Consider the following 17,633-nt stretch of genomic DNA (forward strand, 5'->3'; position numbering starts at 1 on the left):
TTTTTTTAGCTGGATAAAGTACATTATAGGATTTAGAAAAAGCAAAACAGCCAAAACAACTAAGAATGCTCGAGGACTAGGTCGCATCACCCCAAATGTTCTGTTCATACCTATATCAAAACAAATACAAAAGTAGGAAGACTGTGATATGTTCATATTTTAGATAACTATTGAGATGAGAATATCTTCCGATGTGTTCTCTTCAAAATGATCCCTTATTTTAGAAGCTCTAGGAAACAGTGTATCATATTCTTCTCCTGCAACTATAATCAGGATTCACAGTATGAACGATGGCTCATCTTTGTGCAGCTATATTGCTTCCAAATCTAACCTGGAGCATGAAAGTATATTATGTAGTATAATCCTGGAGCCCGTTCAAACTATAGGTTCTGTTGTGGAACATTTTCAGCCAGTTTGTTATTTTTTTTTCTTTTTCCTTTTCGTTCTCAGCTAATGTTGTGTTAAAAAGTAAAATAAAGATGTAACAACTTGATTTGGCTCTTATAAAACTATAAAATAAAAATGTGCATATTGTTGATCCTCTTTTGCAATAAAAGTGAAGGTTATTGTTTGCCAATTTCTGAGTTCAGAAAATAACAGTTGAAAATAGGAAAGCATGGTCTTCTAAAAAAGTAATCCTTCTAGCTGGCAATACTACAAATGCTTCTAATTCAGGCAAGCATATCAATCATAAATGGTGACCAACAACTACAATTTAACCCTCAACATAGACTAGGAAAATGCATCAACTACAGTTACATGGGTTGCTTGGCCGTGTCTACCATTTGCATAGCCATGGCAAATTGACATCACATCTATTTCTAAACCATGTCCATAAACAAGCAAAATGCTTCACAATAGCAGTAGAAAACTACAAATGCCGCACATGGTGAACATGCTAGGAGCTAATAGGAACTAACAAGCCAAGGGCATTAAAGGCAGATGGTGGACAAGCTAAGAGCTTATGAATGTGACTCAAGAATCTGATGGTGCAGGAGCATTGTGATGATTTACGTAAGCACCAGTGTGACTCAAGAATAAGCTAGGAGCTGGCAGCAGGAGCTGTTTTACATAATCTGATGGTGGGAAGACAATTACCGCTATTAAAGGCACATGTCAAGCCCACAAAGAAGCTGATGGCCACTGTGAAGACACCAAGCAGAAACAGGTTGACTCGGTGCTTCTGACGGTAGATGGACAACGGGCACATCACTGCATGCAAAACATTAAGCAGCATTTTAGTAACATATTATTCTCCATCTGCAATTCATAGAGAAACTACATCCCATTCTACAGAAGTAAAGCAAAATTAAGAGCGCATGAGACATTCCTACAAAAATAAAGAATTCACAAAGCTTTTGTGGGGACGAGAATGCAAAGAACGCAAATGGAAAGTTAGTCATGTCCTATCACCAAGGCCCTCAAAATCAGACATAATGGAAGTTTTTTTTTGTAGGAAGAACATGATGAAATCACACTCATACAACTAGCAGTATCGCGTATAAATTCGTCGGGATACCCAGAACGACCTTTTATTTTCACGTCAACAATTCCAAGTGTTTATGCTGGCACGCATGAATTCATGGAAGCTATCCAGTGGCTAGTTCATTCAGAGAGCAAAATGATAATCTTTGTCAGATCCCCAAATTGGGTGCAACATAGTATTTGTTTTTAGGCACCAAAAAATGCACTTGTTGTATGCTGTACTCTGTTCTTAAAGAAACAGAGTAATTTAAATTTGTACATACTCTGTTTCTTCTACCAAAAAAGAGAAAAACCTCCTTGCAATCAATCGGATCAGAAATTCTAATGGAAAAGATGGAGGAGAAATGGTTTGAGGCCTCACCGATGAAGTGGAGGATGAGGAGGAAGACGTAGAGCCTGAGGCCAGCGTAGGAGGAGACGAAGAAGTGGGGGATGGCGCGGACCTTGACAACGATGACCGCGACGACGGCGATGAGGAGAAGCCGCAGATAGAGGACGATGTAGACCTTCCGGATGAGAAGCGCACCATCAGGCTCCGCCCCCTTTGGTACCGTCCAGGATGGAGAACCGCAGGCTGCCGCCACCGTCTACCACCAGCACCCTGCCCTGGCCCTTCTCCCCGAGGAACTCACGCACCACCACGTTGTCCTCAAACACCTTGAGCGTCACGATGGGGCCCGTGAAGACCTGTCGCCTGCCATAGATCTTGAAGATTGGCTGCAGCGCGCGGAGCTCGCCGCCGGTGATGAGGTGCGAGTTGGCATCATAGACTTCCGCCATGGCCAATGGCAAGGCCGCCATAGTAGCTGATTCAAGGCTGCATTGACATGAACAAAATTAGAAGCACATAGTCACCAAAGAAGTTGAGGGCAAACGTTGTTCACAACAATAATCAAAGCAGCTGGCGTATATAGCGTGGAAAGATATGGAAATTGTTTACTTGAGCTCATACCAGTGATAGTAAGTCATACTATAATAAGGAACACAACATCCTGAACTACATAGCTAAACAATTGTGCGTTGATCTCGAACAGAATAAATGAGGCGTTTCCATCAAACAAGAAACATGAGGGATTTGTTTTTTCCTTTTCAGGTGATCTCAAACAATCAGGCAAGGAGATTTGGTATTTCAGACTATCACTGAGCCCAACAGAACAAACAGTGGAGCCAAATAATAAGAGCTTTGGTCTTTAAGAAAACATATGGTAGGCGGTGGAACCTGGTTAAACAGAGAGGCACTCACATGTCTGTTTTCTAATTTAAGGGTACAAAATTGTAAGTCATCAAGAACTTTTATCAAGGTAATACAGTAAAGATGTTGTTACAGCCTGAAGCTCTAAAACTGTTGAGTCATAAGATTCAGTAAAGAAACAGTAGAGCCACCACCACCTATAGGTTGACGCGTTCTCCTCTCTGTGTGTGAAATGGCCCTTGCTTAGATGATCTAATCGCCCAGTTCACTCTCTCGGCCAAGGCAGGAGAAAATGGATCTGTCTCCCATCTGCTCCGATGATTGACCCCCTTCATCCTATACCAAATCCGCCTATGTCCGATGGCCTATGGCTGAAAAAGCACACTAACGAGGCGGCTGGAGTAGAGGAAGGGGAAAGGGAACGAGGGTTACCTCACCACACGTCACTGGTGCGTGTCGCCGCCGTGGGGAGCGAAGCAGCGGAGGTTGGAGGGAGGGGCGCAGGCAGGCCTATCTGATTCAATTAGGGGGGGACGAGATCAAGAAATGAGAGAGAGAGAGAGAGAGAGAGAGAGAGAGAGAGAGAGAGAGAGAGAGAAGAGGACACCCAAGAGGCAATTCGGATTCGTTACCAAGATCTTCACTCCACCGTCACCTCGCCTCCAAACTGAATCCGGTCCAGCCTTTGCAGGAACGCATTCGTCACCGAACCTGTGAGGGAACACGCGCACACGTCCTCCGTGAGGAGGAAGGAAGGAAGGAAGCGCTAGTTGGCGAAACCCTTGCGGGGGAGGTGTGGGGGTCAGAGGCGGTTACCGAGGGGGATGACGCAGCCGGGGAGGGCGTCAGAGAGCCCACCGGAGGAGTCGTCGGCGTGAGTAAGCACCTGGGAGAGGGAGTCGCGGAGAGGGGGCAACGCGATGGTGGCGGCGCGGGCGGCGCAAGAGAGACACAGAGGTGGGGAGTGGGGAGAGAGATAGAGGTCGAGAGTGGGGGAGAGAGAGAGGTGGGGAGATGGGGTGGGAGGGACCGAGCGCTGCCGTTACGTGGCCATCCCCTTTGTCGTCTGCTAGCAGACGGCAAAGAGGGAGAGGCAGACGACAAAGATGGAGCTGATGAAAACAATCTTTGTCGTCAGCCTGGCGCATCTTTGCCGTCCGCTGGCAGACGGCAAAGAGGTGGCCGACGGAAAATAAAACCTTTGCCATCAGCAACCTATTTGCCGTCTGCTTTGTGCCAGCTAACGGCAAAGAGGATCTTTGCCATGCGTCAGCAGACGGCAAAGGCATGGCAGACGGAAAATTTCTCAATTCCAGTAGTGTAAGGCAATGATCATACATATAGGCATCACGTCCCAGACAAGTAGACCGATACTTTCTGCATCTACTACTATAACTCCACACTTCGACCGCTATCCAGCATGCATCTAGTGTATTGAGTTCATGACGAACAGAGTAACGCCTTAAGCAAGATGACATGATGTAGAGGGATCAACTCAAACCAATGATGAAAACCCCATCTTTTTACCCTTGATGGCAACAACATGATGCGTGCCTCGCTGCCCCTTCTGTCACTATGAGAGGTCACCGCATGGTATGAACCGAAAACCAAGCACTTCTCCCATTGCAAGAATCATAGATCAAGTTGGCCAAACAAAACCCACAACTCAAAGAGAATTACAAGGATATGAAATCATGCATAAAAGAGATCAGAAGAAACTCAATTAAGATTCATAGATAATCTGATCATAAATCCACAATTCATCGGATCTCAACAAACACACCGCAAAAGAAGATTACATCGGATAGATCTCCATGAAGATCATGGAGAACTTTGTATTGAAGATCCAAGAGAGAGAAGAAGCCATCTAGCTACTAGCAATGGACCCGAAGGTCTATGGTGAACTACTCACGCATCATCGACGAAGAAGCACTCCGTATCCGAATCCCCCCTCCGGCAGGAAACGGAACGTGCCCCAGATGAGATCTTGCGGAGACAGAAGTTTGTGGCGGCGGAAAAGTATTTTCGTGGATCTCTCACGCAGTTTTGGAATTTTTCTGAATTTATAGGTGGAAGAGGTAGGGTAGACGAGCCACAGGGGGCCCACAAGCCTTCTAGGCGCGGCCCCCCTTGGCCGCGCCTAGGGGGCTTGTGGGGTCTCATGGTGTGCCATCAGCCAAAACAGAATTATGATGGTGTGCCCTCATCATGGATTCATAAGGCAATATTATTTTCTTTCTAGGAAAATGCTCCATGCCTTTCTTTAAAGGAAATTGAAATCTAATATTCCCTTCCTTCATATCGATGATAACACCGATAGTCCTTAGGAAAGGTCTACCAAGAATGATAGGGCAGGTAGGATTTTAATCAATGTCAAGCACAATGAAATCCACGGGTACATAGTTCCTATTTGCAATAATAAGAACATCATTGATACTTCCCATGGGTTTCTTGATAGTATAATCCGCAAGATGCAAATTAAGAGAACACTCCTCAATCTCATTATGTAACATCCCAAAATTATAAATTTTGGAATGTTAATATAATTATTATTAGTTTGTTTGTTGGTTGCCTAAGTGATTGAAACTTGTGTGAAATCTGAAACTTTTCAAAACTTTTGAATGAGAGGGAATAAAATGACTTTCCCCTTCTCCGGTGAATTCAAATTCAATCTTTTAAAAGCAAAGAGAGAAGATGACATGACTTCTTCAACTATAAAGAATTTGAACGGAGATATTTGCATTGAATTCTTTTGCATTTCCATTTGTTTTCTTCGTGCAAGAAATGCCGGGAAATACATTCTAAAGAGCAGAGGAACATGATCCTCAAATACCCGGGCATTTTGAATGTTATTTGCACCCTAAAACTTAGAGGGTCATTTGAAAATTATTTGCAAAAGAAAATAAACCTTTTAGGCAATTTTGTGAAAATATTTTTTTCTGAAGTTTTTATATTTGCCGTGGAAAAATGCCCATCATTTATATTTTATTTTTCTGATAATTTTAGTATATAAAAAACTCTTTATTCCGAATTGATTTGATTTCCTTTTTAACGTTTTAGTTTCCTAGTTTTGAAAATAGGAATAGAATCACTTTTATTAGGAAATAGGAGCTGGCCCAATTAAGACCCTTCCCTATTTTGGCCCAGGAAGATCATCTCCTACCTCCATCTCTCCCTCACGTCACAGAAGAAACTTGCCTTCCATGGACAGAGGATCCCCACCTCCGAGATTCGCGACGCACTTTCCCTCCTAGCCTCTCCCGTCGCCTCTATAAGAACCCCCTGCGCCTCCTCGTTCCATTCCCGTTGAAAAGTTCACCTCTCCTCGCCTCTAGCTCACGCACACCTCGCCGGAGTCATCACCGGAAAACTCACAGGAACTCTCCCCATCGGCCCCCTGCACCCGCCCCTCCCTGCCGAGCCCTCTCCACCTCGCTGCAACCCTCCACCACTTCGGCCACCACCTCGCTGCACCCCTCCACCCCCCTCCACCGCCCCCTGCTGCCCCATCCCCATCCCCATCGCCATTGCCAGCGAGCAGCAGCACCACCAGCAGTTTTCCTCCTCCACCTCGCCCCCCTGCAGCCCCCCCTCTCCACCTCGCCCCCCTCCCCTCCCAGGAGCACCCCACCCCTTCGGCCCCCTTCCCCACCCCTCGCCGGCCCCTCCCCACCCCACCGGAGCTCCACCACGACCAGCCCCATCGGCCACCAGCGAGGGAGTAGCTCCCAGCCACGGTAAGGCCTTCTTCCTTTTCTTTTTTTTCTTGTTTTGTTTTTTTAGTTTACCCTTAGTTCATTATTAGATGGTGTAGATTAGATCCTTAGAATACCCTTTCGGTTTAGAGTAGAAAACCAACGGTTTTAATTTCACTTATCATTTAGCCAGCAAGTTTTTGTTAGCCTCGGTCATTTGCTCCAAACGTTGCAACAAACATCTCCCGCAGCCTATCGTACCATGCCACGTCTACCCCCTATTTGTTAGCTAGTCAACTTCAGTTTTTCTGTCTAAATTGCAAAAACAGAAAGTTTATGTTTTGTTTTGGCCACAACTTTTGATCCTGAAGTCCAATGATATTGATTCTTGCTCCAGTAGCTCACAAATTTCCAGTAGTTTTTAAAAACATATAATTTGTCTATGTTTGAAATTTTCAAATATAAGTTAGATCAGATTTAGTTTAAACCTTGTTTTGCCTATTCCAGCAGTTTAAGAATAGCTTTTAATTTGATTCCTTTTGGTACTGATCACTAGTGAGCTAATTTATCGTTGGTAAAAATTTCAGATTTGTTTGAGTATTTTAGCTCAGTGTTTGATGTGAAACAATTTCTGTTTCACCTCTTTTAGGATTTCGACTAATTCCTTTTCTACTTTTGTTTTAAAATATTTTCTTTATTATTTCCGAAACATTATTGTTTTGTTTATATTAGATAATAGTAGTTTTGCAACAAGTGTTGATTTTATTTTTATTTGTTATCATGAAATCAATTCTAGTTCCTTAGTAACTTGCAATTGGTTTCCGCATTGTTTCAAATCCCGTTTGGGAATACTTTCAAAAAGTTTCGTGAAAAATACTTTATTTTATCTTCATTAAACTCATATCTTAGTTACTTGTTATTATTTTCTGTTAGACAAAACTATTTAGTGTTTGACGTAGTAGAAGACTCCCTAGTCTTGTTTGAAGTTTCTTTCGGATTCTTACTCGCTCTCTCTTTCGTTTTGATTGCTAGAATGATTGCTAGTATGAGTGCTTATGTGAATGATATGTTTGTTATATAGATTTCATCGGAGAGTGACGAGTAGTCTATCAAGTTATTTCTCGAGAAATTCTTCTTCGTCAACATCACCAGGCAAGTCACTTTGATCATACTATCACCTATGTTTTTATGCATCGTAGTTCTACCATCCTATGCCCAATTGCATGCTGCTTAGGTACTTGGAAATTTTAGTATAGATTGTAGTATCATGTGGTAGGCACACAACAACCCCGATACTTGGCCCCGGGACGACAAATTTCATAATGCTAAGCTTGAGTAGATGGGATTTCGGTTGAGTGCATAACACGAGTGATGCGAGGTTGATTAAATAATCAAGACCGGTTAAGACAAGATTTTCAAGACCTCGGACGCAATGCAACACTGGGTGAAGGACGGTTGATCGGCTCCCTGGAGAACCCAGTGGATGCCCGGGATGCTGGGGACGGCCATGACATCCTGCGGGAAGCTTCACCCAGGCTCAAAGAGACGGACGGATATTTTCAAGACCCAAGGCTTACCTGCACAGGCACAAGTCATTATGGGCTCTGGCTTGGTTGGACAACGCGGCTATTCTGGACAGGCGGTGCTAGCAGATGTAGAAGAACGGTAGGAATGGATGGGCACCGACAGGGATTCAGAGGGACCCGTTGAAAGACCATGTTTTGATCATCCGGTCTTCAAACACCCTGAAGTGCGAGGACATACTCAGAGGCGATCAAATATTGTGGGGAACGTGTGCAAAACTCTGCAGACTACTCAAACCTAATCGATTAGCTGTGTCCATGGTCATGGACGACTTGAGCCAAAGGAACTGGAGTTATCTGGATTTCTCAACACCATTAAATATATTTGATGAGGGTAACTATTGATAACTCGGGTACGAGAACTGGTTGGCGGAACCATCTCGTTAACAACCAACAATGTAGTAACATTTTGCTTTTAGCCCTCTCTTGTTGTAGGAGAAAAATTTGCTTTACGCTAAAACTTATAGCCCCACCTGCCATATATGCCTATAGTATAGATGATTACTTTTCACCCCTCTCTTATGTGACTTGCCGGCATATTCAATATGCTGACCTACACGGCTGCAACGTCTTATGTTGCAGATATTGTTCTTCGACGAGTAAGAGTATGATTCAGGGTTACGGTCTACACTCAACTTGCCGTTGGTGTTTATTTGGACTCCACTCCCTTGACCGCTTCCGCTGAGATATTTAAGGTATATATCAGTTTTATGCTATTTACATGTGATTGCACTTTGATATATACATTGATGTACTGTGTGTGCCAGCATACTGATCCAGAGATGGCACAGAAACACAGAGGCTTGACTCGTCTTGAGTCGGGCCACTACACATTAAAACCCAGAACATCACATAAAGACTTTGGAATCGCGGAAACACTAGCACCCAAATCACACAAAGCATTGCATTCATAGTTTTTGATTTTGATTTTGATAGTAGGTTCCCAGTCATCATGAAGCTTTCTAGGGATAGAAACTTCCAATTCAAGTTTCTCTTCAAGAGATTTTATCATAGCATCGACGATATGATCGGTAAAGGCCTTGTTTTGGCTATAAGCGTGTGGAGAGTTTAGCATGCACTACTAGAAAAAAGCCTATAGCTAATATGGATATTAATGGCGCACCATGCATGTGGTGCACCACTGCTATATAGCAGTGGCGCACCACCACTCGTGCGCCATTAGTGTCCATATTACTAATGGCGCACCATGTGTCTGGTGCGCCATTACTATATTTGACCTGGCCCCCACCCTTCCCTACACTTACCAGTGGCGCACCATGGGAAGTGCGCCATTACTAGTTTTAACTAGTAATGGCGCACCATGTCCACGGTGTGCCACTACTAATATTTTTTTAAGTTTTTTTGAAACTACTAATGGTGCATTCTTACCTGGTGCGCCATTAGTAACCCTGGTTACTAATGGCGCATTCTTCCTGGGTGCGCCATTGGTAACCTGGGAGGAGTAGATATTTTTGATAGCCCACTTCACACTCACTTCCCCCCCCACTTCATTCTCTCCACCACTTCACACTCACTAGTCTCGGCTGCCTCCTCCTGCTCACCTCATTTGCACCATATATTCACCCAAATGAAGTGGTTAAATTTCCTTTTTTGTCCCTCCAACACGTGTAAGTAAGGGGAAACCTTTCTTTATGTTCTAGATCTACTTTTTTGTCCCTCCAACAAGTGTACACACTTTTTATGACCTAGATCTACATATGTTTGTGGTTTTGCATATGTTTGTGTTTGTAGGTACCGGTATTTGAAATGCGATAGTTGCCAATATTTTGCCGGAATGTTGATTCATTTCCGTTTCGGCGAGAATTTGGCACTATGCATTCTTTTTGGTCTTATTTTTAGGAAAAGTCATGCCAAATTGTTTTTGGTTCTAACATATCGTTTTGCTCTACCCCGCAGGCGACCATGGTCCGCACGATGACCGAAGGCATCGTGAATAGGTTTTTGAGCTCCGCGAAGGCCGAGACGGAGATAAGATGTCTGTGTCGAAGATGCAAGCTGAAGACCCTTATGGACCCGGATTCCAGACAGGTGTGGGACCACCTTCTCGTGCGTGGTTTCATGGATGGCTATAGGTGGCAAGGTGATGAAGATGATTATGAAGTCGTCCATGTGGGCCCGGCAAGAAAAAAGCAAGGGTTGCAAGACAATAGCGGCGAGGGCGGGCGAGAAGACAAAGAATCTCCAGGACATGATCACGAAGTAGATGCAGGACACAGTCATCATGTAGAAGATGCCGGACATGATGATGAGGAAGATCAAGAAAAAGGGCATGATCATGAAGATGAAGATGCCGGAGCAGACGACGATGGAGCATCGATGGGCTGCATGCAGGACCCTCATATTCAAGAGCTGCTTCTCAACAGACGGGTAACGCAACAACTGCCACCCGAGAGAAAGCCAAGATGGATCAACTGGAGATAGACGCGGTTACTCCATTGTATGAAGGATGCAGGACCGAGGATACCCGCCTGAAAGTAACGCTCATGGCTCTGGAGATGAAGGTAAAACACAAAATGACCAACACATGCTTCGACGAGAACATGTCATTCTGGCACGAAGGTCTTCCCATGGGGAACAAGTGCCCGAACAGTTTCGAGGAGGCAAAGAAAATCATGTGTCCTCTGGATTTACCGCACGTGAAATACCATGTGTGCATGAACGATTGCATCGTTTATCGGGACGAGCACGCGGAGTCTACCATATGTCCGGTGTGCGGCGTTACTCGATACAAGAAGAGGAAGAAAGCTCCTCGAAAAGTGGTGTGGTACTTTACGATCACTCCTCGTCTGCAGCGGTATTTCACGGACCCTAAGCAAGCAGAGCTCCTGCGTTGCACGCAGATAGGGAGGAGAAGAAGCGAGAAGATGTAGGAAATGATCCACAGATAAATAAAAAAGACAAGATGCTGAGTCACCCTAAGGATGCGAGCCAGTGGAAAGCGTTGAACTTCGAACACCCAGAATTTGGGGACGATCCAAGGAACATCATGTTGGGCGCGAGCACCGATGGAGTCTGCCCGTTTGGCGTCCAGAGAAGCACACATAGCACCTGACCTGTGTTTGTGTGGATGTACAACCTTCCCCCCTGGATGTGCATGAGGAGGAAGTACATTCACATGAGTATGCTAATTGAAGGGCCGAAACAACCAGGGAACGACATCAATCTGTATCTGAGGCTACTGAAAGAGGAGATAGACACGCTGTGGAAAACGCCAGCCAATACGTGGGACACCACAGCGAAACAATATTTCCCTATGAGAGCTGGACTGCTCACGACGGTGCGCGACTATCTCGGTTACGTATATGTCGCGGGGCAGGTGGTCCACGGATTTTGTGCATGCATCAGGTGCATGGATGACACAACGTATCACCAGCTAGATGGAGATCCCGGGTCTTCGAAAACCGTGTTCATGGGACATCAAAGGTGGCTTCGCGACGATGAGGCATGGAGAGAATGCAAGGATTTGTTCGATGGTGAAACCGAACCCCGAAGAGCCCCACGTACGAGGAGCGGTGAGCAAATAGACGAGCTATTGAAAAATTGGAAAGAGTGCCCACCGCCGGGAAAGAAGGGAAAGGCGCCAGAGCCGCTTCTCAAGGAATGGAAAACAAGGTCTGTTTTCTCGGACTTGCCATGCTGGAAGATCATCCGTGTGCCTCACAGCCTTGATGTCATGCATATCACGAAGAACGTGTGCGAGAGTCTACTTGGTACCCTGCTCAACATGCCAGAGGGGACCAAAGATGGGCCGAAAGCAAGGGCATGCTTGCAATCAATGGGCATTAGGGAGGAGCTTCACGCAAAATACCCTAATGATGATGATGATGGTGATGAGGCGAAGGACACGGGAAGTCGTCGCAAAGGCAAAAAGGCCAGGAAGATCGAATATGATTGCCCTCCCGCGTGCTTCACTCTAAGTCAGAAGGAGATCGATCAGTTTTTCACCTGCTTCGTAGGAGTAAAACTTCCTTACGGTTACGTGGGGAAGATAAGCAGATACCTAGACTCAGCGAAGCAGAAATTCAGCAGGATGAAGTCTCACGACTATCACGTGCTGATGACGTAGATACTTCCAGTTGCAATCCGTGGGATCATGGACGCGCACGTCCGTGAAACGCTAATTGGCCTATGCAACTTTTTCGACGTCATCTCTCGGAAGTCGGTTGGCGTGAGGCAACTCAGAAGGCTACAGGAAGAGATCATGGTGATACTATGCGAGCTTGAGATGTACTTCCCGCCCGCATTCTTCGACGTTATGGTGCATCTGCTGGTCCATATCGTGGAGGATATCATCCAACTCGGGCCGACGTTCCTGCACAGCATGATGCCATTCGAAAGGATGAATGGTGTCATCAAAGGATACGTTCACAACAGGGCACGTCCAGATGGAAGCATAGCCTAGGGCTTTCTGACCGAAGAGTGCATCTCCTTTTGCACGAATTATCTAGGAATCGAGAACCCCGTTGGTCTGCCCGTCAACAGGCACCTCGGCAGGCTCGCTGGATGGGGTCACCGCGAGGGTCGCTGCGAAATGCATGTCGACTTCAAGGGTCAACTCGCCGACTTTGAAAGAGCGAACCTAGTCGCGCTATAACACGTGGACGTGCTCGATCCTTGGGTGGTAGAACACAAAACCTTTATTGAGAAGACGTACAATGACCGAGGACAACAGAGGACGGACGGAGATATTATCAAAGAGCACAACTCATATTTCACGCGTTGGTTCAAGGACAAGCTTCTGTCATACCCTTTACACGAGGATTCTTCCACGGAAGAAAACTCATATTCGCCTTGTCACAGGGCGCCGAGCACAACCTGATGACCTATGAGATGTACGATATCAACGGGTACACATTCTACACCGAGGAAAAGGACATGAAGTGCGACTATCAGAACTCCAGGGTAACGATGGAATCCTACACCGGTAACGACAAGGACATATAATACGGAAGGATCGAGGAGATCTGGGAGCTGAGCTACGCTGGTGAGAAGGTTCCGATGTTCCGTGTTAGATCGGCCAAGAGCGTCCTAAAAGAAGACCGGTATTTCACCACCATTGTTATACACGAAGCCAAATCGAAGACCGCGGGCGCAAACATCACCGTGAAAAATGAGCCATGGGTACTGGCTTGCCAAGTGGACCAATGCTTCTTCATTACCGACCCGTCGAAGCCCAGTTGTGTTTTCGTGAGGAGAGGCAAAAGGAACATCATCAGAATGGATGGAGTCGCCAATTAGCAAGACTTCGACAAGTACGGCGACCTGAAGATGGAAGATGACGATGACGATGAAGTAGCACACAACACAAGAAGAAGCAGGACCACCCTACCTAAAGGATGTCCATTCAAGAGAAGAATTCAAGGGTTTCCGGGGCTAAATTCTTCAACCACGAGAAAGAAGGGCAAGAAGATCATTGTGAAAAGATAGCTAATTAAGATCGAATCACGACGTGTCGGCCACGTGTGTGTGTCAGTGGCAAGCTCAATCTTTGATGACTGTTATTTCACGTCAGTTGATTTCAACCATGTCATGTAATTCTAAATCTTTGCACCATGTCATGTAATTCTAAACCGTTGGACTATTCCAATACTTTTCTATTATTAAGTCCTGTGCATGTAGAAACCTTGTTAAAAGTATATGGATAAGTGGTAGAAGACTAAAATTAATGCAAAAACAAGATCATCATAAGATAAAGATCATCATGCAATATGTAACAAAATTATTACATGCAACTAAAAATCCAAAATTAGTAATAATTTTAGTTATTACATGCAACTAAAAATCCAAAAGTGATAACCAAAAACAAGATCATATTGTTACAAAATTATTACATGCAACTAAAAAGTGATAACCAGAATTATTACATGCAAATAAAAATCCAAAAAAATTGAAAAAAAAGTTAGTAATGGCGCACCAGGAGAAGGTGCGCCATTGCTATCCCTCCCCACTTATGGCGCACCACTAAAAGGTGCGCCACTGATATGCCACTAATGGCGCACCCCTAAATGGTGCGCCATTGCTAACCCTCCCTCATTCTATCCCCTTCTTCCCTCCCCGCACTCGCCTCTCCCCCGCATCTCCACTCCAACCGCACCCTCCCTCCCTCCCATCTCCCCTCGTCAGCCACCGCCGCCGCCCTCCTCGTCAGCCACCGCTAACCACCTCGTCAGCCGCCGCCGCCCTCCTCGTCAGCCACCACCGCCCTCCTCGTCATTGCCCCCAGGCCCCGGCCACCCCCGCACACGTCACCGCCGCCGGACGGGTCAGGCGGCCATCACCGCTGCGGAGGTGAGCACCCCCGCCCCTCCCTCTTCCCCATCTCTCCCCCGCCCCACCCTCTTCCCCATCTTCTCACCGTCCTCCCTCCTGCCACCTCTTACTTCCGCTGGCGTGTCACCCCCTACAACCCTAGCCGTCCATCTCCGTCTACCGGCGCGCCTCCTCGCCGCCGTGGAAGTACCGGTGACTATGTAGAATATATTGAATTTTGAACTGGGTTTCAGTCAATCAAAAACCAATGAATTTATTAGCACACACATATGGCCGGGGATTATGATGAATTAAACAAGAGCGGTGCACACACTGAATTTGAGTTCAGTCAACCAAATACACCTGATTTCAGTCAAATGGGATGTTGTTGATGTTCTAGTAGAATATAATTTAGTTATTCTCTATAAGGTTTGCTTTTTTCCGAAATAGTCACGACATCTAGTTTTCAGGAGACAACCAAAAGGGGTTGTCACATTGCAAAGCACATCAGGTTATTTGGGCCAACTTTTCATTCACCGCATTGCTATGAGACAGAATCAGGCAACTACCAGAACATAATACAACAAATCTTTGTGCACCTTGTATGTTTCCTCGTAGACCAAGAAAACGGGGTCTAGAAACGGGGTCTAGGAATATTTGGACAATGAATTTTATTACTTGGACAATGATTTTTTATGTAGATCACAGATTTATGCCTTTTGATTGTAGTGGTTATGTTAAATTTATTTCTGAACTATTTAAATCTTCCATCTTACTATTTTTTGGGATCCTGCTTGTGCAGTAAGGTTGTAATGACTCATATTTGTTACCCCTTTCTCCTGAAACATAGATAAATTTCCGTTTCGGTTGAGAATTGGGCACTCCTAGTTCAAGAAAATTAGCAAAGGTCCTGCCCAATTTTCTTGACCTAGAAGGTGCCCTATTCAACCCCGTGCAATAACTCTAGTAGCCTTTTTTCCTATTTAGATTGAACATGGCCAACAACGATGACGCCGGCGGTTCGGGCAAGCAATTATGGGAGCTGTCCCAGGAGCTGGAGGAAGAACCTCACCGCTATGAGGATGCCGCGGAAGACACCGATCACGACTACACAACCCCTAGTGGCGTCGGGGATGACACCACTGATGGTGCCACCGGGGCTGCCACCACTAATGATGCCAGCGAACGCACAGATGGCAGCCAACCGAAGAAGGAACGGAAGGACCGACGCCCGAACGTGCTCAAAATTTACTGAAGTGTCCTCCAGTGGGCATCCAGCGGCACCCAAAGAATTAGTCGGTGGGTACACAGGACAACTCGGGTACATTTTCCAGAGCACCGTCTCGATCAACACCGAGAACCAAAGGCATCAAGGTTGAGCGAATTTGCGCAACCTTCTCTTCACGAAGTTGCACGAACGATACAAGTTCCCCGGTGATGTCGCAAACACACGCCTCGCATGGAATAAAGTGAACAGTTACGCCCTCACGAATATGAGCACGGCCCTGGCTACTTGGAGAGCCTCGGTGAAGAGAAGGATTCTAAGAGGTGATAGTTATGAGAAGATCAAGGAGACAAATCCTTCGATCAGCGAAGCTGACTACCAGGAGTTCAAAATCAAGTGCGAGAGAAACGCATCCGCGGAATCAAGTCAGTGGGGGAAAGATATGTGGGACTTGAACTTAGGGGTCCGCAAACTCGGTCCCGGCAGTTATAGAGTGGCGGAACCTAAATGGGACAAGGAGGACGCGGAGTGTGCCGAGCAAGGCCTACCGCCCCTCTTTGATAAATACCCTGAAAAGCACACTAGGAACTATGTCAGGGCCAGGTACAAGGTGGACCTGGTAACAAAGGAGCTTACCACGAATCCGAAGGTGAGGGAGCTTGAGCATGTTCTGGTAAGGAATACACCCCCGCGTAATTAGCTCCATATGGTTGCATTCTAATTAATGAAGCCAAATTTCTAAATGGTTCACGTTCCTTCCGCAGGAAACTGAAAGCAGTAGCGCGGGGTCTCCGAGCTCCCCGTCTGCCCCTTGCGACAACACTTTAAATATGGTGTTGAATGTAATCAAACACAAGGATAAGCTCAGTAAGCCGTCGTCAGCTGGTCGTGTGGCCGGCGAAGGCTTGTCCACGAAATGGTCGGAATACTATAAGGCTGGGCGAAAGGACAGAAACACCAGCTCGGAAAACCAAGAGCGCGAGGTTAAAGAATTCAAGGCACAAGTGGCGTGGATTCCAGAGATAGTCCAAGAGCAAGTGCGAGACCAACATGGAGCGATGATCACCGTCATTATGCCTTTCTTGCTTGAGGGGCTGTGGGGGTGGATTGCGAGCGGCCAACAGGGGCCGCCCCCGATTCCCAGCTTCACGGGCAGCAACTTGCACAACGCGCCGGCATCGGTGTCTCCGACGGAGGCGGCATTGCAGATGCCTCTGGCGTCGGCGTCGGTATTGGAGGTGAATGCACCCGTGTGTGGGAAGAATACGCCGGCTGGCACCATGGCATCAAGCGGCCCCTCCGTCACTTGCACGCCCGCTGTTGGCGGTGCCTCGACATTAGCCGAGCTCGATGCCATCACGGTAACCATAAGCCTCGGCCGATGACTTCATCTCCTTGCCTTTTTGACTGGGCATCCCTGACGCCCTACATGTTTTCGCAGGGCGCCGCTAACGTTCCATGCACTCTCCTACACTTCGTGGACGGCGAGTTGATCAATGTCGCCAAGGCCAAAATCATTGAACCGGGCAACCGCGTGTTCCACGGTAATCCGATGCCACCCACCGTGCATAGGGTTCAACTGGTTCGGGTGATGCGGGGCTGCGACGACTTGTTACCTCCGTATCGACCCGTTCGAGCCGAAGAGGATGATGTGATGACCCTCAGCGCTTGCTTAAACTGGTCCATGCTTTGGCCGAAGAGCCAGATTCGTTTGGGGTCGGGGGACACCACCGCACAGACAACACCGCCAGTCGTGCCGGCGCCAAGCCATGGCAAGACTGCCGCAGTGCTACCGCCGTCAGCTGAACCGGACATGCATATGGCACAGGATCCGGACGATGACGACGATACAATTTCCAATGTCGATAAGTACATCAACGAACATGGGTATGGTGACAATGACGCCTTGTTCGGGCCTCCTTCTCAAGAACCCAACCGTGCAAAAGACGATGGCGATCTAGCTGGTACCGCGGAGAAACCCAATTTCAACAAGTGTCGTCTCTTTAGTTCTCAGGAGACGCCTCCAGCTCCTGCCTTCACCGAGACTCAAATAGCCGAGGTGCGAAATATTATCAGCCCCAACACACTCAAGAAGGTGGTATCTGAGCAGAACTCGATCCCATTACAGCAGAAGAAGCAGAAGGGACGTAAAAGAAAAGCTAACAAGGGTACGAGCCAGCCGA

The 17,633-nt window shown here is 46.6% G+C and overlaps 2 pseudogenes; one reads left to right on the forward strand and one right to left on the reverse strand.

Moving 5' to 3' along the window:
* Nucleotides 1-2,286, reverse strand: part of LOC123442215 — a 135,078-nt pseudogene extending 132,792 nt beyond the window's left edge.
* Nucleotides 2,287-16,280: 13,994 nt separating this feature from the next.
* The window catches only part of LOC123442216, a 36,007-nt pseudogene continuing 34,654 nt past the window's right edge, over nucleotides 16,281-17,633 (forward strand).

The sequence above is a fragment of the Hordeum vulgare genome, chromosome 3H, assembly GCF_904849725.1.
Source record: "Hordeum vulgare subsp. vulgare chromosome 3H, MorexV3_pseudomolecules_assembly, whole genome shotgun sequence".
NCBI classification, from domain to species: domain Eukaryota; kingdom Viridiplantae; phylum Streptophyta; class Magnoliopsida; order Poales; family Poaceae; genus Hordeum; species Hordeum vulgare.